The sequence below is a fragment of the Fundulus heteroclitus genome, chromosome 3 (assembly GCF_011125445.2).
Source record: "Fundulus heteroclitus isolate FHET01 chromosome 3, MU-UCD_Fhet_4.1, whole genome shotgun sequence".
NCBI lineage: Eukaryota > Metazoa > Chordata > Actinopteri > Cyprinodontiformes > Fundulidae > Fundulus > Fundulus heteroclitus.
The window spans coordinates 6363617-6380881 of NC_046363.1; the positions used below are offsets into that span (position 1 = coordinate 6363617).

General features: G+C 39.7%; 1 protein-coding gene across 1 annotated transcript in view; it reads left to right on the forward strand.

Moving 5' to 3' along the window:
• LOC105933119 (vacuolar protein sorting-associated protein 13B) overlaps nucleotides 1–17265 on the forward strand; it is a gene marked incomplete at both ends in the record, with an annotated part of 162027 nt that overhangs the window by 94525 nt on the left and 50237 nt on the right.

Consider the following 17265-nt stretch of genomic DNA (forward strand, 5'->3'; position numbering starts at 1 on the left):
AACTAAAAACTATGCTGCTTACACATCAAATATTGTCTGATTTATCCCCTGATTGTTGAACAAGTTAAAGTCATCTTTATTACTCTAAAATAACTGTTTAAACAGTTATTTTAGAGTAATCTAATAAGTTGTGTTGCATAATTGCACCAGTTTGCTCTAAAATCTGTCAGGATAGCTCTTCTGACACTGTTGCCTGACTACCAGCCGTGACTTCTTTGGGTGAATCCAACACATTTAAATATTTATTCATTCAGTCCTCTAATGTGGCATTAGTTTACTGTGCTGTGCTCCGCTGCAGCCATCAGAACCCTTCCTATTGTTTACAGGACAAGGAGCACCCAGGCGCCATTTGCCCCGTCTGACCGCTTAATGAAGGTTTCTAATGGAACACAATATAAAAATATTTACCAGCATTGGTGAGAAAGAGACTTGCAAGGAGTTTGACAGAGGAGAGAAAAGGAGGAGAAATGGGTTTAAATAAAGCGAGTCCACAAAGTAACTTGACCTGTGTCTTATTGTGAGATTCTTCACGGAAAGATCTGTTTAGTTGAGTGGGCCAGATGACTCAGATCTTCTGACGGCTTCCGAAACAAGATAGAAGAAAAACAACAGAGAAGAGCACACTGTATGTGTACCAATGATCCAGAGATACTGAAAGATAGAGTATTTACTTTTATAAATAAGGGGACAAAGTCATAAGTAATTAACTTTAGGATGCGCCTATAGGAAGAAAGTGAATTAGCAATGACTGAGTTGTATGAAAGATATTTCACATATTGCCAATCAGTAAATGTTGCTCTCCACTTCATACAATGAGGTGTTACTGTTCAGCATTTTGTGGTTGTGGTTAGTATTGAGCCTCTGTCTCTACTAAAACCTGCTCCATACTGTAAAGTCAGTCAGGATATACACAAAACATAAAGTGCTTGATTGTTTTGGCCTTGGTTCAGTTTTGTGGTCTAAGTGGACTCCATAGTTGCAGTCAAGACCCCAATTAGATTTTTCTCGGGTTGAGTAAAAACCAGAATCTTTTTGTGTTCAAGACGTTTGCTGTTTTCTGTCCTGTTAATTTCTTTAGGACGTTGTTGTCTAAGCGGTATTAATAGTCCACAAAAAAATGTGCATCTGTTCACTGGTTGTTATTCTAACAGTTTTCACCTGAATGGCTCTTTTTCTCAGTAGAACATTATAATATACTGTAGCAATACATGTAAGTAGGGCTGGACAATATGGACAAAACTTATGTCACCATATATTTCTTAATTTCAGTCGATACAATATATTTTCGATATTGATACAAACAAAATAAAAGCCTCAGAAAAACTGCTAAGACTGCCCACAACAGATGCCTGTACAACACTTATGACAATGTGGCTGATCATTTTCTAGGATTGCTCTGGTTCCTGCTGTGCTTCTCCTTTGTATTTATTTGTATTTGGTGCGATTTCATTGGGGAACTGACCTTAAATCCATTAATTTTGTTCAGTCCGCCTGTCCTCTAGTTGAATGGATGGCAAGTATGTTGCTTGGAGGTAACAGGTATTTTTTTCTGCTTCTTAGGCATCTGAAGTGGACTTGTGTCAATGAGACTACTGGTATAAATAAAGGCTTAATAAAACGTAATAATGAACTTACCCAAAAATCCAACATGATGCAACAGATAAGCAGGATCTCATAGAATACATTGACATCATTTTCTTTACACTTTTTAAATCCAAGTGATGTGAACCAGCCAATTTGTCCACCAACCTAATATCAAATAGGTTATCATTTTATGACCAAACCAGTGATTTAGGCTGGAATCTGTGCATTGGTCTTACCTGGATATAATATCTGTTCCCTTAGAGTAGTGAGGTGTGATATCCTGGAGAGCGGCTGTGAAAGTAGACACTGGGAAGCGTTCAGCTAGGTGGCCATGTAACATCCATGTGTTTGCCAGCATGCAGCCCTAATGTGCAGAGCCTTGTGTTGTGAGAAGATACGTAGCTTTCTCTTTTAACCATGCAGTCAGTGGTCATAATGTTGAGTTCATTTACATAAAAACTGTGATCAGTATTCTTAACCTGTCTGCTGAGCGGTGGAGGCTACCTTGAATAAATGTTATCTGCTTCAGGGTTAAACTGTTTGTACTTCTGTGTAGTCGGCCTGGGGCTCATTTTACAAGCTATAGAGCCCTCTAGTGGTTTCCTTTGGTAAGACTTGCGTGATTCCTCAACTCCTTGCTCCTGTTCAAGCCTCTCTTGTTTCCCACTGCTAAAGCAGGTCATGTAACACATGTCAGTATCAAGCTGCCTGCAAAGCTCACTGCAGAAAGCTTTTTCCTAAAAAAAGATCACTATCTCGGTTTTCCAGAATGTGCATTTATAACATTCTCTTCAAACTTAGCTCTAACGTTATTAATAATATGTAAACAGTTTGACTGTTTTCCCTACAGCCTGCTCTAAGGATCCATTTGGAAAGCAGGTCCTGGGCTCAAGCATCTGTTGTGGTTGAATTGTTTTTGTCATTGGGATTCAAAACTCTTTTTTTTTTTTTTGCATTACTGTCCCCAATTGAAATAAAACATGGCTCCATTTCTCCCTAAATCTCTTTTTTGTCCCATGTGCAGTTGATCTTGAGCAGAACCTGCTGAATCCTATTCTCTGATTTCAAACAGTTCCCAATACCCCTTACAGCTGTGTTTTATTGTCAGCGTTAATGAATTTGTTTTGTTGGGGCTTTCGGGTTCCTTGGCAGTGGGAGGCAAGCCAGGCGCGTGGGGACTGTGTGCTAGCATTGTGTAGGGGTTTCAGTCATTTCCAAACAACGTTCTATGCCATAAATCTGCTCATACGCACTCTCGGTTAATTGTCTTTTATTTTCATTGTCCTTCAGTGTGTTCTGAAGCCATTTTTTCACAATTACTGTTCCAGTTACCTTTTTGATCATGACTGAGATGCAAAGCAAGTAAAACGTGATTTCTAAGAGGTCCATAGGCAGATGTGTTGCTCTTTAAATCACTGCATTATTAGAATGTTTATCATGGCGTTTGCTACGGTTCGTCACAGTCTGACTTCATCTCAGCGTTTCCCGGTTGACGTTAATGATGATGAAGTGAAATGAAGCTGGGTTCGGATCAGGCAGCTTTCAGCAGCAGGAGGTCCCACAGCCAAGGAGCTATGAATAGATGCGGTTTCTAGGACTAACCCTGCTGCTATGTCATCAGCCGTGTCACCCAGCAACACAGAAACGCATACCATCAAACACACATGTTCACCCACCCAAATACACGTACACATGCTCCCCACATTCCTTGCATGATTAGTGTCTGCCACTTTTATTTGGAAGGCACAGAAGTCATACGTCTGTTTGACTAACCAGCTGACCTGTCTCTCTGTGTGTATTTTTACACATTTTGCTCTCATGGACATGAATCTTACTAAGACAGAAGCTCATATTCACCTTCTCTACACATGACCACTTATTATATAAGTTATTAATAACTTGATTTAGCCTAGGAGTTTTTATAGGCATTATTTATAAGGTTTAAAAATGATATCCCAGTCTGCATTTTTTTCCGCTGACACATGCTCACTAACAATAAAAACACACCTGGGTGATAAAGTCTGGATTTTCATTGATTATACAAAAGTCAGAAGCATTAAACTGCTAATTCTGCTTTATCCATATTTGGTCGATTGCATCGCAAGAGGCAGAAGAATAAGTGGCAGTAAACAGTATGGCGGAAAGCAATGGTTGGCGGACTCCACCACAGACTCAGAAGAATTTGCGTTGCATGTGCAACTTAACCTGACGAGTTTGAGCCAGAGATGGACGGTGATGACCCCAAAGCCGAGATAGAAACTCCCATGAAATGGCAATGCTGATCATGAGTACAGTGATCATCTGCAGATCTTTATCTCATATAAGTCTGTATGTATGAGTGGAAAGAGAAAAAACAACAAGAAAAACACAAATGGATGTATTCAGAAGAACTCCCACCAACTAAACTTAAAGCTTAGGAGATGCCAACAAGGGGATATGCTAATAAAAGCTTATTAGATGGGTACTTTTTATCTTGATAAGAAAAAGATTTGGCACGACATAGCAGAACAGACAGAAAATCCACCTGTGTAGTTTTATAACTAACAAACTGTATCTACTATACTTATACTCAGATTGTGCTTTTTTACACTAAGATCGTGCTTTGCTCCTCTCTCTGTTTTACTATTATTATGATGTCACAGTCCTGTTATTTTCTAATATCTCTGTACCGCTGTGTTGCTGCCACTCCGTTGTTTTTCTAATGTGCTTTCGGAACTAAAACACTCGTGATCCGGGATAGTTTTGTTTCATAAGCATATCCTTCATTTCCATGTTAGTATGTCTGGCTTCCTCCCTTTCTGACACAGATACACAAACACATACACAGATGCAGCCTGGGTCAGCCATGTGCGTGTACCACTGTGTGAGAGGAAAATACCCTCTGGTGCATGGGGAAGTCCCGCTCCACCTCATCCTGGGATGATTTCACGCATGGGAAGCAGGGCTCTAGACTTCCTCCAACACTCATGGACACACATTCACATGGCTGCCAGTGCACACACAGATATTCCAGAGTACTACAGAGGTTTAGGAGAGGCTGTCCAACCTTAATAGAACCTAAGATTCTGAGTTTTTAGTATACACACATAATGTATGAGACATGCTGGGACTTGGTCTTAGCATGTAAGTAAGTTTTCTTCACTTCTCTCACTGCTCTTTTTAAATATTCCTTTGTTTGATGTTTGTGTTTCTTATTTATTCCTCTTTTGTTCATGAGATTGGCAAAAATCCCGCTTGAAAAATGCTGGCTCATCCATAGCAAGTTGGCTGATAGTCGAGAGGGCTCCTCTACACAGAGCTAGTTATATCTGCTGCCTGCGTGGAGTCCTGGGTTCCAACCCCCGAGGAGACAGAATGGGCTTTCACACTAAATTTGAAGAGTGCCATTTTTATAAAGCGGGCTAGAATGACTGCCAAGACAAAACAATTGTTTGCATGTCATTTACAGAAAGGATAACACTAAATGTTCAGGTACGGTAAACTTGTTGAGACCACAAAGAATTTCATCCGTCCACTATAAATACCTGCTTATCTATGCAGGGTTGTGGGGACACTTGGATTTGAAATTTCAAAACTGCATTAGTTTATGAATTGCTGCTGTCATATTTTCCATTTTCATAAAATGAATAGTCCTGTTGAATCTGTTCCATATATATTCTATAGGATAAGGCAGCAGCTCACAATTTACCATTATTATAAAATCAGCTGGGTTGATCTCCACATGTCTCTAAACTAAACATAAGGAGTTAGTCAAAGATTAATTAAAATCAACCTTTCTTTCCTGCTATAACTAGTCCAGGTGCAACTGAAGGTTACACATTTGAAGGTTGAATCCTCTAGAAGCGTGTTTTTCTTCCCATTGCTCTGAGTATTTGGTGAATGTCAGAAACACGTAGGACTGCTCATCTAAGCTGCTCTGTTGTTGACACGCTTGGCTCAGGAAGGGTCCTTGGGCTTTATCCTCGTCTGTGGATGTTTAACATAAACCGTTTCCAAGACCGTGCTTCTTTGTGATGAGTGTTTCATATTGTCTGGTAGATGAAGTTTCTCGTTTGACCTCCACTAACACGAGGAAAGTGAGATGGTCAGAGGACCTCTTACCTGATGTAATTGCCAGCAATTGACAGCAAGACAGGAGACGAGAGTAAAAATACGAAGCATGGAAAAAAGGAACAGATTGGACAGCGAGATGAAAGAGGATCATCAAAACATAAAAGGAGAATCAAATATGAGTCAGAGACAATAAGACTGATTGTCAGTTTCTGTGTTTGCTTTGTTTTTTGGCTGTCTGTCCATCCTATTTATCTGTAAACGTGGGAGCTGATGCGGTCACCTCTGAGCCAGATATTCACCTTCTTGCTGCTGAGAAACCTAGTAAATCGAGTTTAGCTGCATCACATCTGTAAAGTTATTGGCGGTTCTTAAACACATTTTCACAGCCAATGTTCCTTCAGCTGCCCTTTTTTGTAAGGGAACCATGTTTTTTTCTGTCGCACTGCCCCTCTTGTGTGAATCAACTGTTAATTGACAGCCAGTCATAACAAGTCACATTCCCTGTTCAGCCCCAGCATCCTAACCAACTTTCTTTTCTAAACATAAGCGTAACACATTCTTAAATTGGCTCCTTGGAAACTTGATCTATTTGAGATCAGTAGCAGCTGAATTTGCTGCCTTCTCAATCGGTTTTGGCAAAATTGGCGTGAAAAGTTGAGATAAAAATCATTGAGGCTGGAATTTCAGGCAGAGAAACAAACGGTGCCTTTGAGGAGAGGCTGGAGGCCCCCCAACGTGAACCCCAGGATCAAGTGACCACTCAGGTAAGCAGGAGTCAGTAGTGCCCTTTCTCTTTGCCTGCAAGGCAAATAGGGTCACGGACCCAGGGGAGTAGTAGAAGTAGGGCTCCCCAGGCCAGCTTGTAGACTTATTTGTAAATCCACATTTGTAGAATTTGCTAGGAACTTTGAAAGAGGTTCAAAGAGGAAACTTTTTTCCCCTCAACACCTGTGTAAGCAAGATCCAAAGTAAAATACCAGGTGACCCAGACTTTTGGGTAACTTGGGGAATTTAGTAAAAATGCTCCTTTATCTTATTTTGCAGAGCTAAGCACATTTTTGTATGACTCCAAGAAATGTATTTATTGTTCACCTTCCAGACTTTCCGGATATTTAGCTTTTACCAGGCAAATTTCTTTTGCACACAATGGTTTATTTAGTTTAACCGTATTTTAGATATGACATTTGAAAGAAAGTTCACTGTGAATGATTTTGCTTTTTGAATTAAACACTGGTTAACACGGGCACTCACCGGCCACTTCATTAGATACATATGTTTTGTTGGCACAAATAGAGAATGATCCAATCACGAGACAGCAACTCAGGGAGTTTAGGTATCTAAGGCATGATGGAGACTTGCTAAAGTTCAAACAAAGCATCAGATTGGGGAAGGAGAGGTATTTTAGTGACTTGATATGTGTGTTTGTTGGTGCCATACATGCTGGTGTGATTATTTCAGAAACTGCTGATCTGCTGGTATTTTTTATGCTCAACTACCATCCCAGATTTACACAGAATGGTCCAAAATGGAGATCTAAGATATGCAGCATGCTTGTGACATATCTCTGAACGCACATGTCACTCCACCAAGTGTGGTGTTCTTCAGCAGAACACCATATAAGTCTTGATTTCAGCAGCAACGTTCAGTTGGGAGTTAGAATTTGGTGGAAACAACAAAAAAGTCTGGATCCATCCTGTCTGACATGAACAGTTGATGAACCAGTAATGGTGGCGTAATGGTGTGGAGAGCACTTTCTTGCTACATTCTGTGCCACTTATTACCAAGCATTGCTTAAATGCTGTAAAAAAAGTATTGTTGCTGACCATGTTCATCCATTTATCAACAAGCTGTCCCTATCTTCTGATATTAATATAATATCATAAGATAAGATAATAATGTATGTCAAAGCTCAAGTCATCAGAAACTGGTATGTTGGATATGACAGTCAGTCCGCAGATGTCCAATTCCACCCCTAACCTAATCCAACAGAGCAGCTATGGTGGAACCGGTGATTCACATCATAGATGTTCAGCCAACAAATCTGCAGCAACTGTGAGATACTATTAGGCCAGTATGGACCTAAATCTCTGAGGAATGTTTGAGAGCCTGTTGAATCTTTGCCACAAATAATTAGGGCAGTAGGTAAACCATCCGTAAAAGAGATCTCAGTCTTTGTTTTTTGCTTGACTTGCTTGAAGTTGTCCAGCTGGGTGTGTACAGGGGTGAAAGCAAAATATGACTCATCCTCCACTCCTACCCTCTGGGCTTCCTCTCCTGACAAAAGATTGATTTTACACCTTTATTTTTTTCATAATCTTTGCTCCTGACTTCCTCTTAAAACATGGTGTTGTTCCTAAGTTTCTTGATTAAGCAGAATGTCTCTTCTTGCTAAGGTGTTCTGCTGTCTGCAGGTATTTTTAGTTCTCTACGATTGTGCATTTTTGACTAATATGTTCATATTGTCACAACTGTCTTGCTAACTTGGATAAGGATCCTTGTTCTTGCATCAGTCTCTCTCATAAACCTAACATGTACATCAGCCCTTGCTTCACCGAGTGCTGGGAAAACATCCAGAAAGGAAGATTACTTCAGTCCTTCTAATTTCAGCTTTCTTGTAACAATGTGCCAGAATTGTTTTTGTCTTCCAGTTTCTCTCAGACCTTTCTTCGTTCAGACTTTTTTCCTTGCACTCTAAGGTGCTTTCTAATCTTTTTATATGTATTTAACATGTGTTCCTGCAGCATGTCTTGTCAACCCTACATTTGTGTAGTGGGCAGTTCTTAACAGACCACCCAGAGCTTCTTACACTCCCCTGCCTGGACTCTTTTAAACAGCCTCATCTCACCTTGGGTTGCCATCATTAGGGGTCCAAGTTTCCACGGCTCCAGTGGCGCATGGGACAGTTTTGTTTTGGTACCGTTTCATTTTCTTCCATCAAAAAATCTCATGCTGCAGCCTAGACCGCTTGGATTTAAAATTTCCTTTACATGTCACACACAACAGTCTTCCAGTCCCTCAGGCACTTATAATTACCTGGGTCTGCCTCTAATCAGGCTCATCATGTCTTGGCTCATAACGAATGAATGTTTGGTCAAACAAAATAAAACTTTATATCTCTCCTATCCCTATCCCTGTATGATATTGTATCACATAGGCATTTGTTTTCTTTGCTACGTGACTAAATATGAGTAAATATGTTTTTTACATGAGAGAATTTCACAGTTTTAGCTAGCTAACAGGTTAGCTGGTTATTATATAGCAAGAGTGACTTTGATGAAAATGATACCCTGGATTAGAAACATCACCCTATTACAGACACCAGACACCAGAAGGCATATTGTGTGGTGGAGTTTATATTGCAAAATTGGCTGAATGGTTTTGATTAAACTTTTTCTCCACATGCAAGGTAAGATCCTGAGGTTATATTTGGAATATGGCAATGAATTAGTAAAGTATTTTAGAGTGAAAGCTAGTCTAATCTTTGAACTTTTTATAAAACTATTGAAAATCACTTGTAATCCAGGTTCCCTGAATGACCCTAAACAATGTAATTTATGATGTACCTTGGCTAACATGCATCTCTGAATCTGTTTGAATTGCTGGAATCAAAAGGCAAATCTTTCTTTAGAAAGCATGTTGCAGACAGAAACTGGTGGGCTCCAACAACGAGTAACTGATATCTTGTTAAAAGGTTTTTAAAGCAATGCAAAGCGTGTCATGGGACAAGAAAGTCCCATGGCTGCTGAGCAGTGTGAACATGTATTTAAAGAAAAAAAACACAGAACTTATTTGGAAAGAAATCATAATGGGCTTCTGCCATCACAGTCTAGTGAGGAGGGAGAGTTGATTGGTTTTAATCTTTTCTGTAACACAGCTAGTCTTTAGAAGTGCTTTAACTGAGTGCGTAGCCTGTGGAGAATGGTGCATTGTCATTCTTTATTTTGACCCAAAATGTACAAGCAGTCTTGTGCTGTAAAGGCACAGAAAAACCAATCAATAATTGAGCCTCTGCTCAGTCAGTTTTGCATCACATTGCACACAAATTCTGTGCAGTCAAAGACACTTTTCTGTTTTCTTTTAGAATATTTTATTATTTCACATTTATCTTAACCTCTTAAGACCTGATCATTTTAGTCTAAATATAGGCTTTTTGATGCCTGAAGGTTTCTTTTCATATTCACTTTAAACACAGATTTTTCTTTCTTGTTAAAGATCTGTAAATGAGGTTGACAATTGATCAAACGTATATGTTGTAAGAGAAACTGATCTTTTTCAGCCTTTTTTCCAAGTGTCTAAAAGCCTACATTTGGACTAAAGTTCTCCGGTCTTAAGAGGTTAAAACTTATTTCAGTGAGCTTTCATGCATTAGATTGGGGAGTTAAACCCAGATAAATCTCAAAATGATTCTAAATTATTAGGAGTGGGTTTTCTCTGCTCCATTTTTTTTAAAACAGAATGCGAAGGAGGATGTTTCTTTCATTTGCTGACGTTTGTCTCCTAATTATATTTTTCATATCCGGCCATCATTGTAAAGTAATTAATTAGGCATATAAAGTCTTCGCTGACCATGACTACGAATGTAGTATAAGGAGTTAAATGTCTTTACCTATTACATCTACCAAGTCTAATAATCCTTTCATTCTGCCTAGTTCTCCATAACGTTGTCAAAGGCTTTTCCCTCCCTTTTCTGTTTATATGGAGTCTTTTTTTGTCATGACTGATAGAAGAGACAGTTAAGTCAGTACCTCTCACTGCATTTTCCCGTCTGTGCCACAGTTATGGGCTTAATGTAGAAATTGTCTTCTAAAGCTTTTAAGCACTCTTTTCAATATTACTCCACTACAAGTTGCTTTGTCAGTCAGGATTATTGTAAAGATGTGTTGCAATTCCTTGGTGTCCTCACACTCACCCTAACCTTAACTATTGGATGTGATTGGGGACTCGAGTTTAGGGTTTTTGGTCATATTGGTGGTTCTGTTGAGGATGACAGAAGCAATAAGTCTCCCGTTTGGCTGTAAGGGAGGTGGCTGTCAAACCTTTTAAATCATTCTTAATTGCCAAAGATAAGGAGTGGGGCGCAGTGGGTTTGGCGAGTGTCTCTGAGGGCCTACAGTCACTAGGAAGGTCTTGGTCTTAAATTCAAGTATTTGAGCACTTCACTACAGCCTGCTGAGCGTCAGCTTTCTACAAGCTCTGTTCTGCTAAACAGAGACAATGTGCGTTCTGTTTGTGGAAAAATATTTGTGAGTAAACTAATTCTGGTCATAGGCATGGGAAAAAACGGTTTTGAACTTCAGTCATCTATAAAACAGAGGCTCTTGCTGCCACATCTTCCAGAGCCAGGCCTTTGTTGAGCAGCATACTGTAGTTCCCCACATGGACTACATTAACTCTCTCTTTTGACATTATTTCTTTTCATTCTTCAGCTTTTATCGTTCTGCTTCTTTGTTTTTGAGCCAGAATGTTTAAAAGCCATAAAGCAACTGAACACTGCAGAACATCATCTCAGTGTTCATGTTTTTCTTGTCTGTTCGTCTTTTCTTTGTTTATTCACTTAGCCATCCACGAGCTTCTGTCAAGTTTCTTTCTTTAGACCAGCCATCTCTGCACTTTGAACTTATCTAGTGCTTTAGGAATGTCGATACGCAGGTTTGACACATGGGATCAGAGGAAAAGAAGTCAAATCATTAATTTGTTTTATTTAAATCTTTTCCTCAGATAATTGAAAAATATATCCTAGTAAAAGAACAAACAAGTATAAAAACTTGGTTTTATACTCCTTGAAAAAAACAAGCCTTAGAAGAGTCAACCCACCCATCAATGTCAGAGGGGGCTTGTTAAAATGACCCCACTTGGCGCTGAACTCTAGAGTACACGGTTTAAAGTACTGCTGACTGTCACAGTGAAGCGCTTTGTATTCATTTTCAGGCTCCAGGGTTGTGACCTTCCATTGCATCTTTGTTGTGGTTCAGTTGAAGTGCATAGCAGGTTGCCTTTGTAGCTGAAACAAAGTTCAGCGTACGAACTGACTGCCTTTGATGGCCTTGTATGCTTTTTGTCTGCAGTAATGGCACATGAAGCAGTGACTTCATATTATAAATGTCTTCCCCCTTCTGTTTTCCACCAGAAAATGAGAGAAATCTCTGTGGAGTTTGGTCAAGTACTGTTATTAATTTTTTTTTTAAATGAGATATTGCTGCTTTGTGGCTTTCTTGTTTGAAAACAAAAGCGCAGGGGGCCGCTTTCAACTTTATAGTTCTGCGAAACAAAAGTGGTTAGCACAGCAGGGGCGAAACCTGTAAACTTTGATGTATTCAGGAGATAGATGTTAATTTCCATCTAGGCATCCGGCAAGCAAGTAGCTCAATTGAATAGTATGTCAAAGAGATTTAGTAATGACTTCCTACACTTTTCAATGGCAACTCTACTGGAGTTACATGGGAACGCTCTTAACTACTGTTCCACAAGAAATACATGACAATTAGTTCAGTTTTGCATTATTGTCATGATTAGCATTGCTACCTGTAAACAGCGTTCTGTACATGTTCCCTGGATAATAGATATCCCTACTTAAAGTTAGATTTCCTGAGAAGGACAACATTTTAATGAAAAACATGCTCTGTAACAAAGGTTAAGACTCAACAATAAAGCTAACCAACTTTGCTGTGATATGTTCTCTTCCAGGTAGGTATTCATAGAAATCTTCTGCAGTTCTAGTTGATGTTCTGTGCAAAAATAGCACAGTAGCAAACTGAGCAGCAACCAGTCTGGTCATTTGTGGTAGCATCTGAAATATAGCTGTGAAATGCCTTCATAGAAAAAAATCTATATATTTTAAAATATCTTCTGGGATATTTGTCTTCATATTTCGAAACCTTGTTCAAACTAATATTCGCTCAATTTGTGTCCTCCTACAGTAACAACTTCCACACAAAAGAGTGTTGCTGTCTTTTTAATTGCTGTCTGATTAATTGATGAACTGATCGGAAAATGTTTTGATTTTTTTGGCCTCTGGACACTAACAAGCCAACGTCTTTGTGCAGCTCTTTCCAATTTTTTGCACCATGCTGGAAATCTTTAAAACACAAAGTTCTAACATGCTCATGTGTTAAGTGCTTAAAAGGGTTTCTGTAGTCCTACTCTAGTGCAGCCAACTGCGTCACTCAATACTGTATTAATGCATTGGCATCAAATCAAATTTCTAAAGCGCTTCACAACAACCCCAGATTGAACAAAGTGCTGTAAAGAATTTAAAACACAAAAAAATGGTAATAAAAAATAACTAAATCAGATGTGCATATAACTGTAATTCAGTTAAAATTTTAAAAGGAGCCATAACTCTCATGTATAAAAGGCCAAACTGAACAAATAGGTCTTTAGCCTGGCCTTCAACAGGGGGAGGGTTGCGATGGAGCGTAACTACAGGGGGAGAGCGTTCCAGAGTTTGGGCCCTGCCACTGCAAAGGCCTGATCGCCCTAATGTTTACACCATAGCCCCACCAGCAGATGTTGCTCAGCCCAGTAGAGCGTAATGCTCTACTGAGCTGGTGAGGAGTCAGAATGTCACTCAGGTAAGAGGGTGGATTGAGCTGAAAACAAACAAAAAGATTTTGAGCTGAATTCTGAACCGAACCGGGAGCCAATGGAGAGCGTAAAGAACAGGAGTGATGTGGTCATCCTTGCGGGTGTTGGTGAGAAGCCGGGCAGCTGCATTCTGCACAGGTTGGAAACGTTGTGGCTTGTCCGGTATACACGGGATTGCAGTAGTCCAAACGTGAGCTGATAAATGCATGAATGATTTAACAACAGCTAATAGGCGAATCTTAAAAAGCTTGCCTTTAATCAATTTGTTTATTGAATTCTAAGTTGCTGTCAAAGGTCAGTCCAAGGTTTTTGATAGAAAGGCTGAGGTGTGAGTCCAGAGGTGTGAGGTTCAAAGCTAAATTTGGTTGACTTAAAGGAGAAAAGAGTAAATTCTGTTTTGGACTTATTCTAAGATTAGTTCTGTCATCACCTCTAAACAATACTCTATCAAGCATTTCCTTTAGCATGAGTTCAGTTCTCACTGCATCAGTGACGTGTTTCAGACCACGGTGAGAATATCTGCCCGCTAAAGCTACTATTAGGGAGAGACTTATAGTCCCCCTTCTTACTTGACTGTATTTGTTTTATTTTGTTTCGACCGTTATGGACTTCCTTTCCATTCTCAAACATCCAGATTCCCATGTTCCCTCATTTTTGAACTCAAATTGCAACCTGCTTTAATTCTTCTGGCAACAATCAATCACATGTGTAGTGCTCAGATGTAAAAGTTATGTTGTCATATTTAACTAGCCTGCCAACACTGTAAATGGCTGGCATTTGGATGAAGTGACATTTGCTTCCGAGTATTAGCCTTCTTCCAGTCGAGCTGTTCTCAGTTACACTGACAGAAATGGGGTCAGAAGTCATACAGATGCACTCTGATGTGATTGGCACCCGGGAGACTCGTGGTTTCACACTTTGGGGATTATCCTCCATTTTCCAGAAAGCCCTGCCTAGAGACTTTGAGGGAATGATCTCATGATTGGCCTGGGGGTTTTGTGTGTGTGTGTGTGTGTGTGTGTGTGTGTGTGTGTGTGTGTGTGTGTGTGTGTGTGTGTGTGTGTGTGTGTGTGTGTGTGTGTGTGTGTGTGTGTGTGTGTGAGAGAGAGAGAGAGAGAGAGAGAGAGTGAGTGATGGGGGCAGGGGGGGTCATGACTATGATCAACTTAGTACAGAGAAAGATTGCACTGGGGTCTGGAAATAGTGTTTCAGTGCAGCCATTATATAATACAATACAAAGTAATAGTTGGAAAAGAGGTTTCAGCTGGGATCAGGCCTGTGGCTTCGGCCAATGTTTGCATTCTGAATTTATTGCCTTATTTAAATGAGTAAATTGGCGTAAGGTTAAACTTATACAGCTTTACAGTACCTTTTCTTTTTAAATGACTAAGTAAACTGCCAATAAAAGGCATAAAAATATTGACAAAAGTGTAGAATAAATCCTACCAAGGTATGTGCTTTAATACAAGTCTAAGTTTGTGATCGGGCGGTGTGTGCTTGTACTGGATGAACACAGTGTGCTGTGGCATATGTTCTCATTGTCTCTGTGCCCCCGTTTGTGTTCCCCTGAATCACTCTTTCTGCTTTCAAGCACAACTAAATTTAGACCAGGAATTTGCTTAGAGCGCACTCTCTTGGTAGTGGTGGTTAAAGAAAAGATGGGGCATTTGTTCTAATTGTAAATGCATGTGAGCAGCCTAAGCTTGGGAAAGGAGACAAACTAAAGACCATCTTGTCTTTTCAGCTGGCTTCTGCTCTTTTCCTGGTGCTGTCCAGCTTATTTGTCCTTTCCAGTGTGAGACGTTCCTTAGAGTGGATGTTTTGCCTTCGCTGAATATCTTCTCAACTACTTCCTTACCTTCAATACATGTTTCGCTCACCTAACAAAACACACATGGGGAAAGGTCCAGGCCCTTTTCCTGCCTTCTTTCCCCTCCCCGTAGCTTGGAAAATCTTACATTTCTGCAGAAAAGAAGTGCACACATCCTGCTCTGATTATGGTAGCGAAAGGAGATGGATCTGGCATGGTCGATCCGATGTAAGTCCGACACATGAGCGTGGTTGAGCGGAGCAGACATGCAGGCAGGCATGCTGCTGCGTTTTATATTGCTCTTGTTCTTAGCCTTTGATGACACTGTTTTGAATCGGAAATATCTAATAAGTCAAGTATTCTGTCTAATGTTCTGCCAGTTGGTTTAGTATTTGCCTGGAGGTCTTGAAACACTATCTCCGCCACAGCAATAATATACATTTAAAATTCTCATTGAGTGAGAAGGAGGGGGTGATATGGAGAAAAAGAAGGGCCAGCTGAGAATATATTGGCTGTAATAGTAACCATATGCAGGATGGAGTAGTAGATGAGGGTGGAATAAAATGGGACGCACCTTTGGTCTGCGTTCTGTAATTTGCAATTTATCAAAATCATGCTTCAAAGATAGCAGTAGTTAATTGAAAGTGACGTGGGATCCATTATCATGATTAAGGAAACATGGGGATTGGCCTCACAAAGGTTGTTACACTGTTGAAAATGATGATTAATAGGCACAAGTTATTTATGATGTATTTTTCCTTAGAAAATGCAGCTGTAGAAGGAAAGTTTATTCGATTCTCTCATTATATGAAGCGGAACATTTTAAAACTTTGTGCGGACCCTCTTTACTATTTCTTGTCAGATCCCATGGATGTGGGAGGGGAAAGCAAAACGGTTGATGTGCTCTATTTTTTAAGTATTCATCGCACTTTTATGTTTACTTTTTAAAGCCCCTTTTCTATTTTGTCCTGTTTGACACATTTCTGGTAAATCATCAGTCGGTGTGCTCCATTTAGTTTAGCCTTCTCTCTCTTTCCTGGTTCACCGTACCAGGGTTCCTGATAGTTTTGAAGATGACATGCCTTGGTAGCATTTTCTTTGACGCCCGAAGCTCAGAAACCCCGTCATTTTGATTTATGTCATCTGTCACTGAAAGCTTTTGATTGCCGCAATGGCAGGAGCCCTCCTGCAACAGTTAGCTAGAGCTGTGCATAAAATCTCAAGTGCTTCAAAGACAATACCACAGTCACTGCACAAAACAATTTAATATAATGGCACTGTGCCCCCTTTTTTGAAGACATTATGAGTATTGCAAAAACTACAAAATGATTTTTTTTGACCACAGAAAAAGTCCCAGGGCATGCCTTGAATAAGTCTGTGGCTGTTCTTTGCTCTTCTGCTTCGCTTTATTTGACTGTGGGTATTTGGTTTATGTCTCTGTGAACCCACATAAGAAACAAACATATAAATTCTTAATTTTTCCATAAGCTTTTACACTTTTTATCCAAATAAGGGTCACGAGAGGTGTCAGGCTAAACTAGCTGACATTGACTGAAAGGAAAGAAGTGAATGGCTCACAAAGCAAGACACTCTACCATGTAAACTCTATATCTACAACAGGGGGTGTAATGATGCGACGCTAAACACTGGGTGCAGTGGAATAAGACACGATAAAATTTTACAAATGTTTCTGGGAACAAGAAAGAATACACATTTTCTGTTTTAAAGATTACAAGGAAAACATTTCTAAGTTTGAAATCACTGTAAAATACTCCAGTTAAGGTTTTCACAGTGCCAAAGATTGTAGTTTTTATTCTCATCTAGAACTAGGACTATTTTATTTCCCATTTCAAAATATGATTGACAAATGTAGATACAATAGGCAGTCATGCTTAAAGGACACACTTTGATATCTGAGGTCTATTTTGATAGCTTACACTTCCATCACAAGAAGAAGTCACATGCTGACATGAACTGAGTAACTGAGTATGGATTGAGACAGACTTCCCTTCGATGAGAAATATGGGGGGGTAATATCAGGAGAGCTTATGCCACAAGTTTTCTTTACACTTGTTCCTACTGCAAATATTGAGTCACTAACCCGCGTCCTCACTAAGACTAAGAAAGTAGAGCACATAACCCCAGTTCTAAAGTCCTTACACTGGCTCCCTGTATCTCAGAGAATAGACTTTAAAATCCTTCTGTTAGTCTATAAATCCTTAAATGGCTTAGCA